Source organism: Felis catus, chromosome A2 (genome assembly GCF_018350175.1).
Source record: "Felis catus isolate Fca126 chromosome A2, F.catus_Fca126_mat1.0, whole genome shotgun sequence".
Taxonomy (NCBI): Eukaryota; Metazoa; Chordata; class Mammalia; order Carnivora; family Felidae; genus Felis; species Felis catus.
Genome location: NC_058369.1, coordinates 42,703,565 through 42,725,824, shown reverse-complemented (window position 1 = coordinate 42,725,824; position 22,260 = coordinate 42,703,565). Strand labels below are relative to the sequence as shown.

General features: G+C 37.0%; 1 long non-coding RNA gene across 3 annotated transcripts in view; it reads right to left on the bottom strand.

The window, feature by feature from the left end:
* Positions 1–22,260, bottom strand: part of LOC123383759 — a 105,270-nt gene that overhangs the window by 38,167 nt on the left and 44,843 nt on the right. Inside the window, exon 5 of one of the 3 annotated variants that reach the window (XR_006593917.1) lies at positions 12,143–14,001. The exons of the other annotated variants lie outside the window; for them this stretch is intronic. This is a non-coding gene — a long non-coding RNA (uncharacterized LOC123383759). Of the gene's footprint in view, positions 1–12,142; positions 14,002–22,260 lie in introns of those variants that run through there. 3 annotated transcript variants of the gene reach the window in all.

Genomic DNA, 22,260 nt, shown 5'->3' with positions numbered 1-22,260 from the left:
CTTTTTAAAGTTTGTTTTGAAATAGCTAAAGATGAACAACTTTTAAAATAGTCGAGATTCCCATGTACCTGTGTGACAAAAGGACACTGCCCAAAACAGGAAATGAACAGTGGTACAATATTACTAACCAGATTGCAGACCTAATTTTGGATTTCATCAGCTTTTAAAGGAATCTTTTCTTCCCTCAGTGTATAGTTCTGTGCAATTCTATCACACATAAAGATTCATAAAAAAAAAATAATAATCACCACAATCAGTATACAGAACTGTTCCATCATCATAAAGAAAATTCCTAGTACTATCCCTTAATAATCACACCTCTCCCTCACAAAACCATTGATGTCTAGCAATCACCGATAGGTTCTCCATCACTACAATTTTCACTTTGAGATTTTTTCTAACGTCTATTTATTTTTGAGAGAGACAGAGCATGAGCAGAGGAAGGGCAGAGAGAGAGAGGGAGACACAGATCCGAAGAAGGCTCCAGGCTCCGAGCTGTCAGCACAGGGCCCAATGCGGGGCTCGAACTCACAAACTGTGAGATCATGACCTGAGCCAAAGTCGGACACTCAACTGACTGAGCCACCCGGGTGTCCCTCACTTTGAGATCTTTATATAAACGGAATTATACAGTAAGTAAACTATTGAGATTGGCTTTTTCCCCCCACGTAACATAGTGTCTTGAGGTATACTCAAGTCACTGTGTGTATCAATAGTTTCTTTTTATTGTTGAGTAGTATTCTGTTGTAATGATGTGCCACAGTTTACTTGTCCATTCACCCAGTGAAAGCAAATTGTGTTGTTCCAGTTTGGAACTGCAATGAATTTGTGCATAGAGGTTTTCGTGTGAATGTAAGTTTTCCTTCTTTGAGATAAATACCCAAGAACATAACTGCTATGTCATATGGTACATGTATGATTAACTTTATAAAAGACTGACAAACTACTTTTCAGAATGGGTTTACGTTCCCACTAGCAACGTAGGAGAGGTTCCATAGTTTCACATCCTTGCCAGCACATACTGCCACTATGTTTTCCCATTCTAATAAATGTGCAGTGGTACGTTATTGTAGCTTTAATTGTCATTTCCCTAATGGCTAATGATCTTGCATTGGAAGACCTGAGTGTAGAAAAGTGATGTCACAATATAAAGGAAAAGTAATTCAAGGAACTATGTAGAGAACAGAATGAAACATCCAGGGATGGAAGGCTAGGGAAGCACTGAGGATGGGGAGATTAGTCAGGATGGTCAGATATAGTCCAGGTAAAAGATAAAGTCTACCTAAAATAAAGCATTTACAAAGAGCAAAGAGAGAAAAGATCAGATTTGAGAAGTACTTGAAATTAGACCAAAAAACCACAAAAAACAAAAAAAGATTTGTAGGAATAAGTAACAGAAGCTTGAAGAAGTGAGTGGATAGGGGTGCCTGGGTGACTCAGTCGATTGAGCATCCGACTTCGGCTCAGGTCACAAACTCACAGTTCATGAGTTTGAGCCCCACATCAGGCCCTGTGCTGACAGCTCAGTGCCTGCAGCCTGCTTTGGATTCGGTGTCTTCCTCTCTGTTGCTCTCCCACTCAGGCTCTGTCTCTCTCTCTCTCAAAAATAAAAAGAAAGATTAAAAAAAAAGAAAGAAAAAGTGAGTGAATACGTATATTGTAACCAAAATTAAAAATAATGGAGGGAAAGCAGTTTGGGGGGGAGAGAGAGATTTCAAGGTACTTTTTGGCCATGTTAACATTGAGGTATCTATAGAGCATACCAAAATCTTTGGCTAACTGAGTGGGGAGAAACATTATTCCAAATGGACATTTGGTATCACAAAGAGCAAAGACCTGCTGTATTAAGTGGCATATTTTGCTTAAAATCATTTTCATAGCTTTTTTAGGAACATTGTTGGCAATTAATCTCTGACCCCTAGACCAGTTCACATTGAAAGCAAGACAAAATCAAAGACCATTTTGGTTCAGGAACTCATGTGAACAATTCTTATGGAGAAAAATTTAATATGATAATAGCTTAATATATTGTTACTTTGAAGGTGAATTAGAAAGCTGATAATTATTGGAGAGTTCTCCCGAAGTTACAGAAGCCTGGGTACTCTATTGAAAGAATAGATGACATTTGCATTTCCATCTACATGCATGATCAGAGGAATCATTCAAGACCACAAACTTAGAAAATTATACCTCACAAACATCAGCTACCCACTGCATGTTTGTTTTCTCATTGTAAGAAAATTATATATATATATATATAACATAGTTTATCTACTTATATAATAAGATCAATATAATACTAATAGTAGACGAGCCATGAAGTAAAATGTTTTACATTATTATTTCAATTGATTCTACCAGCTGCCCCCTATTGTAACCTGGAGGGAATAATACTAAAATCTCCACTTTAAAGATTTAAAACAATCCTGAAACCAGAAAGAATGCATGTGACACTGGGTATGGAAGACACTTTCCTAACTATAGTTTAACCTCCTTTCTTCTATATTAGACTGACAAATGGAATCTTTCCTCAGAACATCTAAGTCCCGATAAATCTACTTGAACCACAAACACATGATTAAAGGGCAAATGTAATCTACATACATGCTGTTATTTTAAAAAAGATGAAAATCGATAAAGTACTGTGATCATATTTAGAAATTTTTCAACCAAACTGTTCTGCCAATTCCTAAGTACAATGATAGTGAAAGAAACAGATGTCTGATTTCATTCCATTGCCAGTGTTTATAGGAAAGGAAAACTAGTAATAAGTATAAATTCTACTGCATTTGAAAGACACGTAATATTCATACAAACAGGGTACATTTTGCCACTCCCTAAATGAACTCAAGAAAATAATATGAAAAATAATCATACACTGAGGGAAAATAGTAAGTATTAGCTAGAAACTTCAAAAATTATTGACAAATTAAGGAGGGAAATGTCAGAATCAAATAAAAACAACAACACACACAAAAAAAGAATGAAGAAATGAAAAAATGTTGTCAAAGATATACACACTGGAGGAACTATTTTTAAAAAGAACAAGGAAACAAAAACAAAAACCCATGAGTAAATAAAGAAAAAAATGATCACTAAAAATATAATATGAAATAATAAATAAACCCTGTGGTCAAACTAAGAAACTTCAGGAAAAATAGCATAGGTATTTGCAGAAATCAAAATTGAGGTGGCAAGGAAAAAATACTCTGCTACACAAAATGTTTATTAGAAGGGTAAACTGGGCCTTGGCTAAATCAATTGTGTAATTTATTCATGCAAAAGTATTCGAAAACAGAATGATTCAACTTGTGGTTAATGAAGGTACCAGAAGAAACAAGAAATTCTGTCAATGAAGGAATGACAATTAGGGAAACAAGCGAGGACAAATGTGCTAACTGAATGGGAGACCCCACTCTTTGAAAATGGCCACAGCACCATTCACAAGTGGTAGTAGAAAAAAAACCAACGAGTGTCTTTAGACATATTTATACCAGTTTTTACTTATTGAAAGCATTATAAAAATTACAAATAAAAGGGGGGGGGGTGGAGGAGAGGTGTTAACGATACAAACTATCCTCTGTCTTAAAAGCTTGAAGGACAGTACCACTGTTGAAAATGTGTAAAAACCATATACGTTAGTCACACACAAGTTTGTTGTTATACGAATAACAAATTTACATCTTTGGAACTACAAACAATAAGTAAAGATGAAAAGTATGTATAACTCTTTACCTATAATGAAAATGGAAAACTTAGGGAAGTTCCTGTTTTAAAACATCAACTATGAAGTTCAACAATTACAAAACTTTTAAGCAAAAGATAGTATGTAGCTATTAGAATTTATAGGGATATGGTCTATATCAATGCAGACAAAGATATATCAGAAGAAATAAAATGGTTGGTATTTAAGCATATTCATGTTTTCTCCCAATGTACAAAGTTTTAAATCAAAAATATTATTCAAAATATTATTGCTTATAATCAAATGAATATTCAATAAGTGCTATCAAAATACTGGAGTCTGAGGTGATAAAAATGTATATGTAGACCAATTAGAGGCCATGTGTACAATGACTTATATAATACAGAAGTCCTAAATTCATGCATTTAATAAAGATTTACAGAATGTGCGGTAAACAAAATAAACACTGAAAATAAGCCAACTTCATGGAAATATAAGATTAAGTTGGGCAAAAAAATGGCAGGTAGGCTTCCTTTCCTCACTTACTGGGGGAAGAAAGCCTCAAAGAAGCTGCAAAGCTCAGTAAAATATATTCTTTTAAAAAAATAATATGAACCTAGCACACCAATAACCAAGGAAGAGTCGCTGCTTCTTTTAATTTCAGAGACTCCTAGAATAAGGCAATTAAAACTAAGAAAGAATTTGGCACTCTGTTGGAAGCCAAAGAGAAAGAAAAACACAGGAAACTAGCCCAGGTAAGTGTGAAACAGTGGCAAGGACATCAGCATCTGTAACAAATTTTCTTTTTAAAAATGGAAATATTAGTATTCTACCATATTGTGTTATCGCTTGAGGTAATGTGTCTAAGTAGATTGTAATGGGAAAACAGTATAAAGTACTATATTCTTTTTGAAAGATTCAGACTTAAATCTTAGACTTAAATCACTTCCATACACTTAATAAGTTTTACTAACAAAACAGAGCATAGTCAAATTTCCTAGTACAATGCTTGACTCAAAGAAGACTCTCCTTAAAATGTCTGGTGAACCTAAAATCTGTTTTAAAATACAACTGGAATCTTCTGAAATGAAAGAGTTTTAAAAATTAGAATCAGGCATATTGCTGCAAAGAATTATGAATCTCATCTTCAAATAAATCAACCAAATCTATATTTTCAAAAGTTGTGTTACCCTGGGATAAAGCACATCTAAATGAAACAGAAAATAAATCTGTTCTCTTCTAGAAGCCAGAGAAATTAATTACAGTAGCCTATCATGATACAGACCATAAAGAGTATGGAGCTTAGTGGAAAAAAATATGGGAGGAAAGGGGTGCCTGGGTGGCTCAGTCAGTTAAGTGTCCCACTTTGGCTCAGGTCATGATCTCATGGTTTGTGGGTTCAAGCCCTATGTTGGACTCTGTGCTGACAGCTCAGAGCCTGGAGCCTGCTTTGGATTCTGTTTCTCCCTCTCTCTCTCTGACCCTCCCCCACTCATGCTCTGTGTCTCTCTGTTTCTCAAAAATAAATAAGCATTAAAATAGATATAGATAGATAGATAGATAGAGATAGAGATAGAGATAGAGATAGAGATAGATAGATATAGATAGATATAGATATAGATATATAGATATAGATATAGATAGATATAGATATAGATATAGATATAGATATAGATATAGATATAGATATAGATATATAGGGGGAAAGAGAGAGAGAGAGAGAGAGAGAGAGGAGGGAAGTAGCAGTAGCCTTGGAAGAAACCAAAAGGATGGGTAGTATGATAGTTGTATTTCCAAAGGTCAAAGTAGCACTGAAATAAAATCTGGTGATCTTAATCACTATGTGTAACTAAGACAGCAAGCTTTTAGGGGGTTGTGTGTTTTAGGGGTAGAAAGAGCATAGCCCTGAGTATCAGTTTTCTTGTCCAAATTGTACAAGTAACATGCATGAATATATAGAGCAATTCTCAAGAAAAAGATAGGATTCCTTAAAATTTGTTCCATATTATTTAAATGCCTTTTATGAGTAAATATAAGACTAGAAAACACAGGTAATATCGAAGATGCTTTTTACTTAGGACTCTGTGATCTACTAGAGTCAACTACTTCTGTAAACTACTGTGAACTACAGAACGCATACAGAGAACAGACAGGGAAATGATAAAAAGCCAATCTGATTAGAAATGATTAAAGGGGGTGCCTGGATGGCTCAGTCAGTTGAATGTCCAACTCCTGATTTCAGCTCAGGTTGTAATGTCAGAGTAGTGGGATCTAGCCCTGTGTCAGGCTCCGCAGTGAGCATGGAGCCTGCTTAAGATTCTCTATCTTTCTCTGCCACTCCCTTGCTTGTTTTATTTTTTTAAATGTTTCTTTATTGTTTGAGATAGAGAGAGAGTGGGTGTGAGCGGGAGAGGGACAGAGAGAGAGGGAGACCCAGAATCCAAAGCAGGCTCCAAGCTCCAAGCTGTCAGCACAGAGCCCAAGGCAGGGCCTGAACTCACCAACCCCGAGATCTTGGCCTGAGCTGAAGTTGGATGCTTAGCCGACTGAGCCACTCAGGTGCCCCATCCACTCCCCTACGTGTACGTGTGCTTGCGCGCGCGCTCTCTCTCTCTCTCTCTCTCTCTCTCTCTCAAATAAATAAATAAATAAATAGTTTTTTTAAAGAAAGAAATGATTAAAGGAAGTAGGGACAGACAGTCCATGGAAGACAGACGACCTTTCAGAAAGAAATCATGGTTGTCACTAAGATGTGAGAATGTTATCATACAGACAATAGAGACATATTTTCTGTGATACCCAGCAGTAGAACCCAGACAAATGGATCAGTGTTCAAGGGAAATTTCAGCTCAGGTGTAAGGGTAAAAGTTTCTAACAGTTCAAAATATAGTTATTTGTAGTTTTTGTTTTGTTTTTTATTTTTTTAATGTTTATTTTTGAATGAGAGAGAGAGACAGAGTACAAGCAGGGGAGGGGCAGATAGAGACCTGGACACAGAATCCGAAGAAGGCTCCAGGCTCTGAACTGTCAGCACAGAGCCCGATGTCGGGCTCGAATTCACGAACCGTGAGATTGTGACCTGAGCCACAGTTGGACGCTTACCCAACTGAGCCACCCAGGTACCCCTATAATTATTGTTAATAATTCTAACATATTTTACAAACTAATACGTGTAAAATCGAGTGAAGATCACTATCTAATTTTGGTAAGGAACTGAGTTATGGTGCTCTCATATAATCTTCGTGAAAATGTAATTTGTTAAATGCAATTTGGCACCATTTATCAAAACAATTTAATGGTATGGTTTTTGGTCTTCACCTAGCAATTCTCCTTTCATTTTTCCGCACATGATTATAAATAATTCTGTTCATATCTGTTCAATGAAGCATATTCAGTAATATATTTTTTAATGGAAATATGCCAAATACTCCACAAACAGATTATGGTACTTTCATTCTATGCAATACTATGTGGTCCTTCATCAAAATGAGTTGGATTTCTGTGTAAAACTCGAAGCTATTATTAACCGGGGGAAGCTTGTGAGCAGAAATTACTGATTAAAGGTTTAAGTAAAATCCAGATATGTGAATTTGGACATATATATATACACATTCAAATCCATAGAAAATGACAGAAGAAAGCATGTGCTAAAATGGTAACAGCAGTTGCCACTAAAGGTCAGAATACAGATTTAAAACAGGAAGAAGAGAACCGTGGGGGTGGGGGTACTTTTAAATCTAAACAATTCTTCATTATTTAAGCTACATCATTCAAGCACTGTTATTATTTAAAAAATGAAAAAAGCAAAAGCACAAGTTTGTCTGCTGGTTTGTTATGAAAATTGCCTAACATGGAAAGTGCTGCCTGAGGGACAAGAGAACTCGTGGACTGTTTATTCTCCTAAAAGATCCATATATTCCCCACAACTAGAAATAAGTATATGTATGAAAATGAGCTGGCATATTTTGAATGTTCTAAATGTTTTATTTGAAAAGTAAATAAACATGGTTAAGCCAATATTGAAAGAGAGTTAAACTTAAATCAGCATTAATTTAGTTGTGTACATATTACAATATTTGTATTTTATCTGCCCTATATCCTCACATTTAAAATGTTCCTCCTCGGCAGTTTAGTGCCAGTTATGTATTTACTGACGGACCAACGAAATGCAAATGGAGGTTTCCAGGAAGAAGAAATGCAGTGTGCCACAGTTTTCATAGCACACCTGTGTGTTCATGTAGTCCGTAATGCTTTCCTCTGACAATCCACAAACTGCAGGTTTTTAGGAAGCGGAGCTCTGTCCAGTCCGCCCCACCAACCTTGGATTCCCTCATCAACCTACCCCATACGTATAAACCATCTGTTTGTGATTTTCCGGCTTTATCTGAACATCTTCACAAAAGAGGCCATCTGTTTCCTTCTTTTAAATATCTATTTACAGTACTTTCTTTCTTATCTACTTTACAACTATTTTTGTATATGTCAAAAATTCAATTACATAGTCACCTAGTAGAGGAAGAGTCTTAGAGAAACTCCTGGGTGATCCAAAGAGCGTGGATAATACTGAGAGACAAAAAATTCACCTAAAAGCAAGGGGTGGGGGACACCAAAGTAAGCATCTCACAATGCATGAAACTGACAATAGATTTGAGATTTCCTGGAGAGCCTGTGCACATGATTTCCAAAAAGCTGTCACAGCACTATGTACAAGAACAATATGAATTTGCACTGAAATTTATTTCCAACATTAGTAATTTATGCCTAATGCAAATGCGCACTTTAGGGTAAGTATACTTTCAGTTGAAATGGAAAAAAGAAAAGAAGAAAGAAAGAAAGCAAAGAAAAGCACAAATAGATGTTTTAACAGCATTTGTATAATTCTGGGGCAAGTTTTTAGGACCAGCCTACCCAAGGAAATTCCTAAGGTTAAATATGAAGCAAACTTTTAATGTGTGGGGGTATTTGCTAAAAGCGGAACACTATGATGGACATAAAAAGCAAAAACATTAAAGGCAGTCAGTTCTTTATTTTCTCTGCTTCCCTGGGAGCAAAACACCAGCAGAAGAATTCTGTAGATAAATGGTATTTCCAACTGTGTTGGGAGCTCAGAGTTGTGAGATTATAATTGGGACAACAGATTCAGATACCATCACTACCGGCTCTTTTTGCTCACATTTAAAAATAAAAGTTAAAATTTACTGAAAGTCCTCTCTGTGTAGGTAATCATATATGTGATTAAAGTTGCATATATGTGTGTGTGTGAGTGTATATATGCATATATGTGCGTATGTATGTATACATATATACATACACACACGCATATATATATTACTATATAACTGCATAATCAATATATATAAGTGTGTAACTTTTACCTACATAGTTCTATTTCCAAATTGTATTTAAAATAGAAGAAATGAATAAACCAAGAACAAATGAAGTGTATCTAATAAACATTATTAAATCTATTTAGACATCAACACTTCCAAAAAAAGATTTTGGTATGATAAAATTGATAAGGGGTGGGGGGAGAGAGAGAGAGAGAGAGAGAGAGAGAGAGAGAGAGAGAGAGAGAGAGAAAGAGAGATGGGACATGAAAGAGAGAGGAAAAATAACACAAAATACAAAATGTTGTTGCCATTTTAAAAAGGCAAATATACCAGGCCTAACAGTAGCTGTGAGCCAGTATAAAGCAAGCCAAGATTGAAACTTTCTAGCATTTCAGGAAAAGAAAGAATTTTATTAAATATAAAAGAAATACGTCTGTTTCTTAGGGGGTGGGCAGTTGTTTTAGCATTTGTGTCGGAATGAAATTTCTTATGCTGATTTATACACAGATAAGCAATATTCTTTCTTGCTCCTAGAAGACCAAAGACCAGCAGCTCTTAAATGATCATCAACAGTACATTACAAGAAGTCATTTTGCAAATGGGCTTCCAAACTTTTACCTTTGTCAACGTAGGCAATTTCAAGTAGGAATATCAATGCGGATATGTGCAAACATGTATCCTGCTATGGTAAATCTGCTATTCATGGTCGAGAGCAGCCCTCTACCTCCATCTGCCCAGAGCAGACATAATATTCTTGTCATTCGTTTCTGGTGGAAAATGCAGCCCAGCATGATTATTTCTGTGGCAATTCAGCTATTAAAAATCTACATTCTTGTCTCAAAGTCCCCATCATCACTCTTTCCCAAACTCCTGGACCCCAAAGCAATTTGCCTCCTGTACTCATGTTGCTAGGCTCTCCTTTCTCTGTGGGCAGGGTCTCTGTGGAGTACTACTAAGAAGATGGTTAAGCTTCAGCTAACTTCTACAGAATAAACTTGACTCTTGAGAAACTCTGATGTTCTTGCCATGGCAACCTGAGGGGACACAGGCTGCTTTGGGAATTCCCTCTGCCACCTTAGCCTCTTTCCTGCCCCTTTCTTGGCACTCCAGGCCATCTGTGAAAGGTATTGGTGGGGGACATTGCAATGCCTTTTCCATCCGCTTCGCATGGCAAGAGGAAAGATTCTGGAACTCTCTGCATTTCCCCTTCTATTCCTTTAAACGTCTAGAGGCGTGGGTTTTCAGAAGTGATTTTTCTGCTGTGCCCTTTCCTAGCAAGCCCTGTAGCAGCTGACTGGCACTACAATGGGCATTTTTCTGAACCTAGAAATGCGGAACACTTAGTTTACTCTGCTTGTCAGCATTGTCAGGGAAGCAAGAAACAGTTTTCAAAAGCACTTTATACCTGACACCACATGAAAACCAATTTTTGCTACATTTAAGACAACACACTCTTAAAATGATGTCTCTCTGGTAGAACATTGCACATTCAGCAGGGCTGGGAACAGTTGCTGCAAGGAAACGATAAGGCTTAATATAAAGGCACACTTAATATAAAGGGGTTAAAGAGAGATGCTTGTATGCTAGACATTTGCATCATGACCTGTACAAGAGACTATGGTTAGGACAGTAAGGAGTTCTTTAGTTCTTCAAAAATAACAAATTCTTCATTCATTGTGAACATATTGTCAAATATTCAGAAACTTTTACTTTAATCCCTTCAAGGGTGCAAATTATCCAGCTTTTAAAAATATATTGTTTGCACAAGAAGGTTGACAACCAAAGTTTTAAATTGAAGGTCTGTGATCATTTCTCCACACATGCTATGGCCACAGCTCCATATTGGGTCAGTAAGTCCATGACTGGTATTTTTGTGTAGACAACTACCTAACAAGTGCATTTAGACCATCCTCTCTATGTAACTTCTGCTCTGGATGATACGGTATCATCCCAATTATTTCAATGTTATTTTAGTGTGGTAAGGACATGCGTGGGATCTAACCTCTGAACTTTTCAAAAACGTACAATATATTACTGTTGATTATAGGTACTGTATTGTGCAGTAGCCTTCTAGAACTTATTTATATTGCTTGAATAAAACTTTATGCCTATTCCCTCATGCCCAGCCCTTGGTAACCATCATTCTACTCTAGATTCTATGAATTTTAGTGTTTCAGATACCTCATACAAATGGAATCATTCAGCATGTGCCTGAGACTGGCTTATTTCACTTAAAATAATGTCCTCCAGTCTCATCCATGTTGTCGCATATAGAAAAATTGTATTCTATTGTATGTATATACCTGATTTTCTTTATCCATTGATCTGGGACATTTGGTTGTTCCCACATCTTGGCTATTGTGAGCAGCACCGCAATGAACATGAGAATACTAGCATCTCTTCAAGATCCTGACTTCAATTCTTTTACATCAATATGCACAAATAGATTTGCTAAGTCATTCCATGGTTCTATTTTCAGGGGCACCTGGGTGGCTCGGTGGGTTAAGCGTCCAACTATGGATCTCAGCTCTGGTCATGATCTTGTGGTTTTTTGAGTTCGAGGCCCGTATCAGGCTCCATGCTCTGAGCGTGGGATTCTCTCTCCCTCTTTCTCTGCCCCTCTCCAGTGCGCTCTCGCTCTCTCTCTCTCTTTCTCTCTCTCAAAAGCAAATAACTAAGCTTTAAAAAATAATTCTATTTAAAAAATTTTAAGGACATTTGCACAATCTCTCCCCTTTTCAAACACTCCTCTCTCTTCAGCTTTTCATCCTTGGGATCTCAATTTAGTCAAGTCCTCCTACTTCCCTCTCTTCATTCATCAGTTATGCCTTCTCTGCTCTCAGACCGCATGGACTCGAAATCCAGCTCCATCACCACTAACTTGTAGTGCAACCACAAACAGAGTCCTTTAATCTGCCTTTGCCACAGATACTTGTAAAATAGGGATAATATTAATACTCTTTTGATTAGGTTGTTAAAAACTGAATAAGTTAATACAGGTAAAGCACTCAAGCTACATAAATGCTTCACTGCACTTACAGCTGTGTGTTAGCGGTTATTAAATTTAGCATTGGCATTAGTATTTATTATTACTGCAGTGGGGGGGAATACATGTGGCTTCTGGATGATCCATAGGCACGTTAATTTTTCTCTACCTTTTTTTCAAGCACCTAGTACAATGCTAGATACACAAAAATATATGCTCAATAAATATTTATTGACTAAACAGATAAATGGCATGGCTTACTATTTGACGGCCTAAATTGTTATCACTCTTAGATAACAGTAAAATCCATTAAGAGCAACAGGGCTGAATAACAAGGAGAACCAGTTGCCAAAAGGCAGTGTGTTGGCAGGCTATGTCTGAACGGATGCAGGGACAGAAGAGTTTATAGGAACCTGGAGGGACCTCTGTGTGATGAGCCCAGCTGGCAGGAAGTGTGATCTCTGATGGAAGAATACAGTCAGTGTATAAGAAGGATGCCTGAGAAATAGTAACCTTGACTTCTCTTCCCTCTGATCCTTCTCCTCCCTCCTTTCTCCAGAGTGTGCTCATCATTGCTGCAAAACTAGAAATCAGTGGAAAGGAAATCCAATGTTATTACCCATACAGAGCAGCTCCATGAATACAGAAGGTGGAAAAATAAATGTGGAGGCACAAAGGAAAGATATCTTAGGCATAAGGTCAGCTAAGTTTGGAAAACAATTTTCTATTCTGCAGGACTTCTCAGAGCCTTGAAATGTGAATTATGACTCAGACATAGTTACCACAGAAACTTTGTTCTTAAAAAAACACTTTGGGGCTAGAAAATGTCCCTTGAGCAACACTTTGGAAAATGGTGAACCCTCATAAATATGAAAAGTCAAGCAACGTTACCTCAGGTAGCAAATTAATTTTGCCTGGAAAGATGCTATTTCAATCGAAAGAGTTTGTGAAGTCCACCTCCCCAAACCCCAAATTGTAGAATTTTTTGAGCTCCAAATGACTGTGGGCATTCAACTCCTCACAGTACAACTGTCAGACGATATTATAGGGACTTTAAGAACTGGAATCACCTGGCCAAATACCACAGGTAGTACTTTCACACCCATCTCTAAACTTGGTCTGGCCACTTTCCACCTGTTCTTATCAGGTATAGAACACTGTGGAGTTTTAAAAACTAGATTCGGAGACAAATACACACATAGTTCACACAGGTAGACAGCCATCCCATTTGCTTCACTGCGAAGATTTTGACTAGGCCTACATTACTTCTGTTGGAAGCAAATGAATTTGCCCTTTTCAGAACTCAATGTGGAATCCAAGAATTCACTGCTCTCAAAATTGGTTCTCACAATTTGACTTCTTTTTTTCCCCATAAAACTGGGTTCTAAATAAAGTCCTCAGTATATAAATGAACACAGAGTGCTGTGCAGGTGGGTTTGCCCTTGGTAAGACACAGCTGTGCCTATCAAACACAAAAATATGGTATTTAATTTTGGAAAATTGCTAACGGCAGGCAGGATTGTACAAGGGAAAGTCACCTTCAACTGTCACTCAGGAAGAAACAAAGACACCGCGAACGGTATTATTTTTCCAAATGTTCCCAGGCTAGAACTGCATTCGATGCCCTTCCAGAAGCACTGAACAATGAAATGGGAAGCAAGTTGCCAAGCACATACAGCTGTGTGTCTCTTTGCCTGGGGTGTGTGCTGGGGTCTGAGGGAAAATGAGGTTAGGGAAGTAAGCATTGAAAGTAGTGTCAGTCCACCCATCGTAGACCAATGCTGCTGGTCAGAATGAATTCCAAAGTGGAATTCATATTATAACGCCGTCTTCGCTTACTTTTCACCGAGATTCCTCATTTGTTATCCCTTACTTTGGCAGCGTGCAAACAGCAGTGTCTCACCATGGTGCGATTTCCCTTTTGGCAACTCCGGGCAGGTATCACTTGTGGAGAACGTGTGGTGGCACAGAACACCTCCAGGCTCAGGAATACAGGTGGCCTAAGTTAACCAATTATTTAGAGACATTTAAGTCATGTATTTTAGCCGTTGTCTGATTCACATCTCTACTCCACTTATACAGGATTCTTTTTCCCCCGTGAAATTTTATGGAGTTTTACTAGGGAGAGCAGATGTCCCAGTTCTAGTATCACACGGTAGACTGGAATAGACTCAAAGATGCTCTCCCAGTGTTTCAGGTATAGTATATCAGCGCAATCATGGGCTGACTACACAGCAGATAAATAAAGATCGGGACATGACAGAAACAGCCAGCCTTGCCTGGACTGTCCTGCTTTTCTGTTGTCTTTTTATTGCTGTGTTAACTGAAAGTACCTTCCTTGTATCAAACATTTTCTACTTTACAATGGCAATAGATTCCATTTAATGATGTTATACTTCACAAATTGTTCCTTCATGCATATGTGTCTTTATTCTCCAACTGTACCATAATTTCACTGATGAGTCAATTGTTCTGATGGTTAAATTCACTTCCCAACCTTCTTTGCCCCCCCAAAAAGATGAATAATAGAGCCAAATTTAAAATGGCCATCTATGTTATTAGCCCAATTAACATATGGTATATACATACAAATTACAAAGAAAAAGTGGATTTTTCCTGAGGTTTGTATCCTTAAAATATCCAAAAATATCTTACTCCCATGAACATAAACTTCAAAATGTCAATTGCATTTACAATTATGAATACTAGGGAACTGTTATTCCTAAGGGAAATAATAAGAGAAGAAATGTTTCAGAGATGTTTTTTAGCAAAAGCAAATGATTTGCATGTTTCTACCAAAAGGGAATAAAGCCTTTAATATGGAATATCCCTCAGGTTTCCTTTTTGGAAACAAAATTCATAACCACCTGCCAGTTGACAAAATCTAATTGCTAATACAGCATACTCTTCTTCTCCAAAGTGTTCACTGGCATTTTCAAAAAAAATTTTAAGAGAAGAAAATAGAAAAGGAGGCATGGAAGAAAGACTTATCTACACAGAGAGATAATAAGTGTAGCATGTTTTCAGTGTGTGTGTGTGTGTGTGTGTGTGTGTGTTTTCTATTAGAGACAAAACCATACCAGAAACATTAAAGTGAGCATGATTTCTTCTCTCAGTCATAATTTTAACTATACCAGACAGATTCGGACGCCCAACCTACTGAGGCACCCAGACACCCCTCAACAATTTTTTAAATGGGTGTCAACTCTATTCATAACTTTCAGTTCTGTTTTTCACAAGGAATATGCATGAATACTGTGCTTCGTCTCATGCTGTGTTATTCTTATTATTTATCCTATGCATAATTATTAAAATTTGGGAGACTAATCATAAAAACAGAAAGTGCATCTGAAATATATCTTTCTCAGCAAATTTTCAAAGAACACAAACTTAGGATCTAGAATCTAGAGTTAACCCAGGATCTCAATGGTGAGGCTAGGAAGCCTTTATGTGGTATCATTCACACAGCCCATTTATGATTGCAAACTGAAGTGTCACATGCCTAAATTTGTTATGTGCATGAATATATTTCCTTTCCTGATAATATAAACTGAATTTTGCAATAGACAGGAGGTTACTGACTCATTTAATGGTTAAATAAAGATCACCTAAAAAGGTGCTTTGGAGAGAAAAACTGTCATGCTGGAATAATGATATTTCCATAAATATTGAGTATTGAACTGAAATAACATCAGCCTTTTATGTCCAATTCTGCTACACTCCCATTATGGCAACTGCAGAGATTGGTAAACAGTTTTGTTACCATAGGAAAGCGACATGTTTGCTATGCTTTATGCTAGACATCATGTAAGCATTTTAAATACATTGCCTCATTTCTCTTTTAACACCCTGTGAGGTTTATGCTTTATTCCCATATCACAAATGGAGAAACTAAGACTAAGAAAAACTAAATAAACAGGGTTCATATTTGAACCCTGCTTTGATCTCCTATTCTTAAGCTCGAATTTCAACTGACACATATCATAAAATTCGGAAGAAATTTAGACTCTTAACCTAAATTTAATTTATTTGCTGATTCCAAGATAGGCATGCATATTTTCCCATAATTATGATAAAGGTCTTCCAAACAATTAAAAAAAAACTTTTTTAAAATTTTTTTACCATTTACTCATTTTTTGAGAAAGAGAAAGACAGAGCATGAGTGGGGGAGGGGCAGAAAGGCGGGGGAGACACAGAATCCAAAGCAGCCTCCAGGCTCTGAACTGTCAGCACAGAGCCCAACATGGGACTCAATCTCACAAACTGGGAGATCATGACCTGAGCTGAAGTCAGAGGCTTAACCAACTGAGCCACCCAGGGAAACAGTGTTACTGTTACAGTGAAACAAACATAAGTTTTTTTTTGTTGTCGTTGTTTTCTTTTGGTTCTGTTTTTTGTTTTTTGTTTTTTGTTTTATCTCCAAACAAAAGGAGGGGAAAGACCAAGTTGGTAAGTCCACAAAAAAAGTCACTTAGTTACAGAGAAAAATGGAATTTTGCTATAGTCATTCATGTTCAAATTGTGAAACTGAATTATGGGCATAAAATAATATCTACAAAAAGTCTTTAAGATAGCATAAAACTTTTATAATACAAACAGTAAGAAATAGGTTTTAATAATGCCTAATATCTTAGAACTACTTTTGTCTGTATTTTTAACTTCCTTTATGCCACAATTTGGCTATCTTTGTTATATGATAATCACACTCTTATCTTTGTAATGAATTTTTAACGAAAATAACATGCAAAATATGCCCATGGAAAATGGGCACATTAAGTGTTGTGGATATTCTGTCTGTACTAATTAACATGATGTGGCAGTAGTGAACTCATCTAGATGGGGTTCTGAGTCTTGCACCAGCCTGTCTTATTCATAAGGAGACCATTTTTGTTCATTTACTTAAATAAAGTGAGTGGAATCTGGAGAAGGATGGCAGAGTTGAACAGAGTCTGTGACCATTCAGATGGCTTTTTCCAACTGACCATTTGCAACGTAAAGCGTTACTGTTTGAGGAGTGAGGTAGTCAAGAGTGCTGAAGTAAGACAAATACAGGGTAGAGTCTTGATTCTGCCTTGTGGAACCACTAAGCCTGTTTTCTTATCTGTAAAATATGGATCATGATCGCAGTAACGATTTCAAAGGGTTCTTTTAAGAAGTAGTATTATGAGTGCACCATAAATATTGCTTCTACTGACACTTCTACGGCTGCTGCTACTCCTCTCAGCGTCCCCGTTTCTTCTTATTCCCAGGCACAGAACTCTAGTTAATAATCTCATCCAATGGGGCGCCTGGGTAGCTCAGTCAGTTAAGAGTCTGACTTCAGCTCAGGTCATGATCTCACGATTCATGAGTTCAAGCCCCGCATCAGGCTCAGTGCTGACAGCTCACAGCCTGGAGCCTGCTTCAGATTCTGGGTCTCCCTCTCTCTCTGCCCTACCCCCGCACTCGCTCCCTCTCTCTCTCTCTCTCTCTCTCTCTCTCTCTCTCTCTCTCAAAAATAAGCATAAAATAATAACAATAATCTCATCCACTGACGGCTAGGTTGACACACTCATCCCTACGTAGTCTCACTGTCTCCCATCTCTACCTCCTCTAGTGCATCCTGAATACCACTGCCTGATTATATGCAAAGATTGTATTTTGAAATTATTTTTCTATCTGGGTCACAAACAGAAGTCCATGCTCTAAGCTAGTAGGTATCAACCAGGAATGACTTTGACTCACAGGACACATTTGCTAATGTTTGGGGAAATGTTTGGTGACAACCAACAAGGAGTGTAGGGTGCTGCTGGCATCTAGTGACATAGACCAAGGAAGCTGCTCGACGGATATCCTACAATCTCCTGTATTCCCCTATCTAATATTGAATTATCTGGTCCAGAATATCCATGGTGTTGAGATTAAGAAACCTTTTTCCAAGTGGGAGCTGATGCTGTGCATGCAATAAACTATCAAATACCAAGAGAAGCATATGGACTCTAATAAGTGCCCTGAGAGCACAGCCCAAGTCATCTAATGTCCCCTTATCACTGTGGAAAATTCTGTCCATTTTTTTTAAACCTGGGAGTACATAATCAGCTATATAAGTAGGGCTTTTCATCTTTTGACCATAAATAATCAGCTGCTACTATGAAATAAGTAAGAATACTCATGTGTTAATGTAGAGGGCTATGCCAAATGATCTCTTAAGATCCTTCTCAGTTCTCACATTTACAATTTCATATTCAGAACCTCTAAATGTTCTCCACTACCTACAAATGAAGTCTTCATTTCTTAGCACGGCACTCAAGGCCTTTCACAGCTTGTCTCCTGCTTGGCTTGTCAATTCTCCTTCCCATTGTTTCCTGATGTGAAGGCCCATTTCAGAAAACTCGACTTGCTTATCGGTGCCCATACATGCCCTTCTCATCCTCTCTTTTCTAGTAGCCCTGACCAATCTCCACAGTCCTCAGGGCATATTGCTCTTATTATCTGTTCCATTTGTTTGACCCTTAGTAGTGTAAGTACTATTTTGTTTTGTTTTTATGTACTTGCCTTGTCACTCACAACTCATTTTGTCTCTTTAAGATATGAATCATGAAATAATGTAATAAATATATCATGTAATAAATATATCATTCATCTGTTACACTCATGCTCTCCCATTTCCTTTAAGACACTACATTTACCCTACACATGACATGGAATATACAACCCACCTAGAACGCTGTTCCTGGGATTACTCCTAAACCAATGCTTTCACTTATTCAACTTGTAATCCAATGGAATGTTTTGCCAGAGTCATTCAACGAAAAGCATCCTAAGACTGTATCTGTATTCAACGGGAAACAGGCTATGATTGGTTAGTAATGTCTTTCAAGGGCTTAACATAAGGTGCTGCCAGCAGGCACATCGGAGACCTGCCATCCTTGTTCTTTTCCTTCCCTGGTGTTGTCAGTTCATTTCTAAATTTCATACATAGTAGACGAGGTCTCCATAATGGATTTGAAGTATGAAATCTGCAAATGCTCATTTGTGCTCCATAGACAAGATAGACTAGATCTCCATGTAGTCCTACAAATGATCTAATAGCGAAAGGCAAACTGCTTGTCATCTTAATAGAGGATACTTTAGTTACCGGTGAAAGAAATCTATCACATACTCTTTATTGTACTGTATCTCAATTTCACCTTGAGTGCCTTCTCTCTCTACTAAATATGGCTTTACTCCTCTATCTCTATCCTTTTCGAGGTGTCTCTACTGAATAGGTATTATTTCTTATGTCATAATCAAGGACAAACGTGACAAATACTTAGCCCCTCAAATGAAATCATTACTATTGTAAAAGCTATACCTAGACTCACAAAACTCTCATTGTCAAATCCAAATGGACACAAATTCATCTAAATAAATCAGTGATTCCCAGAGAGATACAGAGAAATGTTTGCTGTATGTCCTTTCCTTTGGATAACAGTATCCATGGAAATCTCAGTAACACAGCCCATGAGCTGCATAGGTGTCCCTGAAAGCATTTACTTAACATGCATTTTCACGTGGGTACAACAATCCATTGAATTAGGAAGTATTCCCACCTACTACATAATGAAGCTGACTGTAACAGAGTTTCACTGACAGTCCATTTAGTAAGAGAAAGACTCAGGTACAAAGAGAGAGAGAGAGAGAGGGAAAGAGAGAGAGAGAGAGAGAAAGAAAGAACAGAGGAATAGAGGGAGGGAGGGAAAAGGAAGGGAGGAAGGGAAGGGAGGAAGGAAAAAATCCAGATTCAAAAGTATAGTACAATAAAAAAATAAATTAAAACAATGATAATAACTGTTAACATTTATCGAATGCTTGCTATGTATGGGCATATGCTATGGATATGATGCATGCAATCCTCTCATTGACCATATGAAACAGGGGCCATTACTCTCCCAGATGACCAAGAAACTACATCACTTGCTCAAATAACAAAGCTACTTAATTGTGAGTTTAAAGTCAGTGTTTCAACACAAGCAAAGTGATCCCAGAGTCCTGTGATTTTAATAGCCTAAGATTTGACTGCACATATTTCTAGGAAGAAAAGAAGAAAAGGATTTATCATTAAATTGTATATGAGCACTTTATAAAAATCTATATATGTGTACTTGCACATACATGTTATGTGAACATATGTGTACATATCAATATTCACACAAATATCTGTAGAAGTAAAAAAATACACTTATCTTTCAAATATTCAAAACTGAAAATGCATGCTGGTGTGTGGATTTTTTCCCCTTTCCTTGCATAGGAAAACTGCCTACTGGTACCTCTCCTTTTGTCAGAGACTGATAAGGGCTGTACAATCTTGTAGTCAAAACATCTCACTAAAAAGCTTCTTTGGCGGCAAAACCTAACTTGGAGTGTGTTTGGTTTCCTGGCTGCCTTATTTGTTTACAACAATGCTCTTAAAATTGTCTCTACCATCTGTGTAAGGTCTAGTTCCTTGAATGAGAATGAGATATTAAAATGCCATCCAGATGTCTAGATGCATATCCGCATTAACATATTATGCAAATTGTCACAAGGCACTTTTTTTCCTTCTTAAACAAAAAATATTTTTAGACAGAGTGTAAGAAAGTGAATCTGTGGAGGCAAAAGAAATTTTTAAAAAGGTAAAGAAAACAAGATACGTCGGATTTGCATTGCTTATCTTCTTAAAATCTGTCTTTTGAAATCACGACTTACAAATGACTTTGTGTCTATCACTTTGTGAAGAAAAGATCAACGCCAAAAGAAAGAGCAACATTCACCTTAAAAGACAAAAAGTATGAAATCAGGATACACTGCTTTTGTAAGAGAAATCATACATTAGAAATGTTAATGAAACACTGATAACATTCCTTGATTTAACAACCCAACGTATATCGGGTATATATCATCTCCTAAAGTTGTGTCGCGGTTCTACATTACACTAAAGAGCAAGTAAAACTTTATTTAAGATGTATTTCTTTATTATCTTAAAACTTCAAATAATAGGGCATTAAAATAATTCACTCTATATGTGTTTATGGATTGTGAGGTATGTGTTGAAAGTTTCTTTAAAATGTTGTAAGAGTTTTCATTAAAAATACATAGTGTTGGCACATCCTAGTCATCTTAGATTTGAATAGATGAAATAGATAAATAGGTGAAGTTATCTGATCCCTTTCATAATTAACCTGCACGAAACCCAGGATTTCTTCTAATCACTATGTTCCCTTTATGAATTCTGAACATATTTTCTTGGGCAAAGAGTAACTTTGCAACTCTCATATCTGTAAATTTAAACTCAAAGGTTTTATTTCTCCTCATTAAAAAAAAAAAACAAGAACAGCATACTTAAAAAAATTTTTAAGTAACAGCATTACTTTATAAAATACATTTTGTAGCAGTACCTGGGTGGCTCAGATGGTTAAGTGTCCGACTACGGCTCAGGTCACGATCTTAAGGATCATAGGTCAAGCCCTGCATTGGGGTCTGCACTGTGTGAAGCCTGCTAGGGATTCTCTCTAGCCCTCTCTCTCTCTGCCCCTCCCCTGCTCAGGCTCCCTCTTTCTTTCTCTCTCTCAATAAATTAACAAAAACTTTTTTAAAAAATTAAATAATAAAATTAAATATATTTTGCAACCTCAAATAACTATTTCTAAATCAGGATTTAAATTGCAATAATATTTGCTTACAATGAACCCCAGAACATGTTCCAAAGCTAAATAATTCCTATCACTACCGAAGACCTTAACATTGAGGGGATATAATATACAGTTTAATATATAAAACTAAGCTAAAATCATTTTAGGGTCATGTGATCTCTGAGCATACCTTTAAGGATAGATTTTCTGTTTTTCTCAATGAGTGTCGATCCATCAAACAACTACTAAAATCCAGTGGAAGCAATTAATATTTCTGAAATTGTCACATCAAACTTTTCCAGCAGATGTGGTATGATCAAATGAAAAAAATGTGGAAGATAACCGTAACGAGAAAGTAGAATATGGAATGAAAGGAGATAAGCAATAGCCGAACCTATGGATGAAGGGTTTGGAAATAATACCTCAGAATTAAAACTGTTCATTAATATACAATGAATCAGCTGTGCTGTCTTTTTCATTCCACTACAATTAAACTATGGTGAGGAGTAGAAAGAGAAAGTGACGACAGGTGTCCAGTAGGTTCAGCTCAGCAAACTCTAGCTGGAAAGAACTAGATGATTCAGGCATGCTTTTTACCAAATGTGCTTTTCTGATAAACTTGTCTCCACG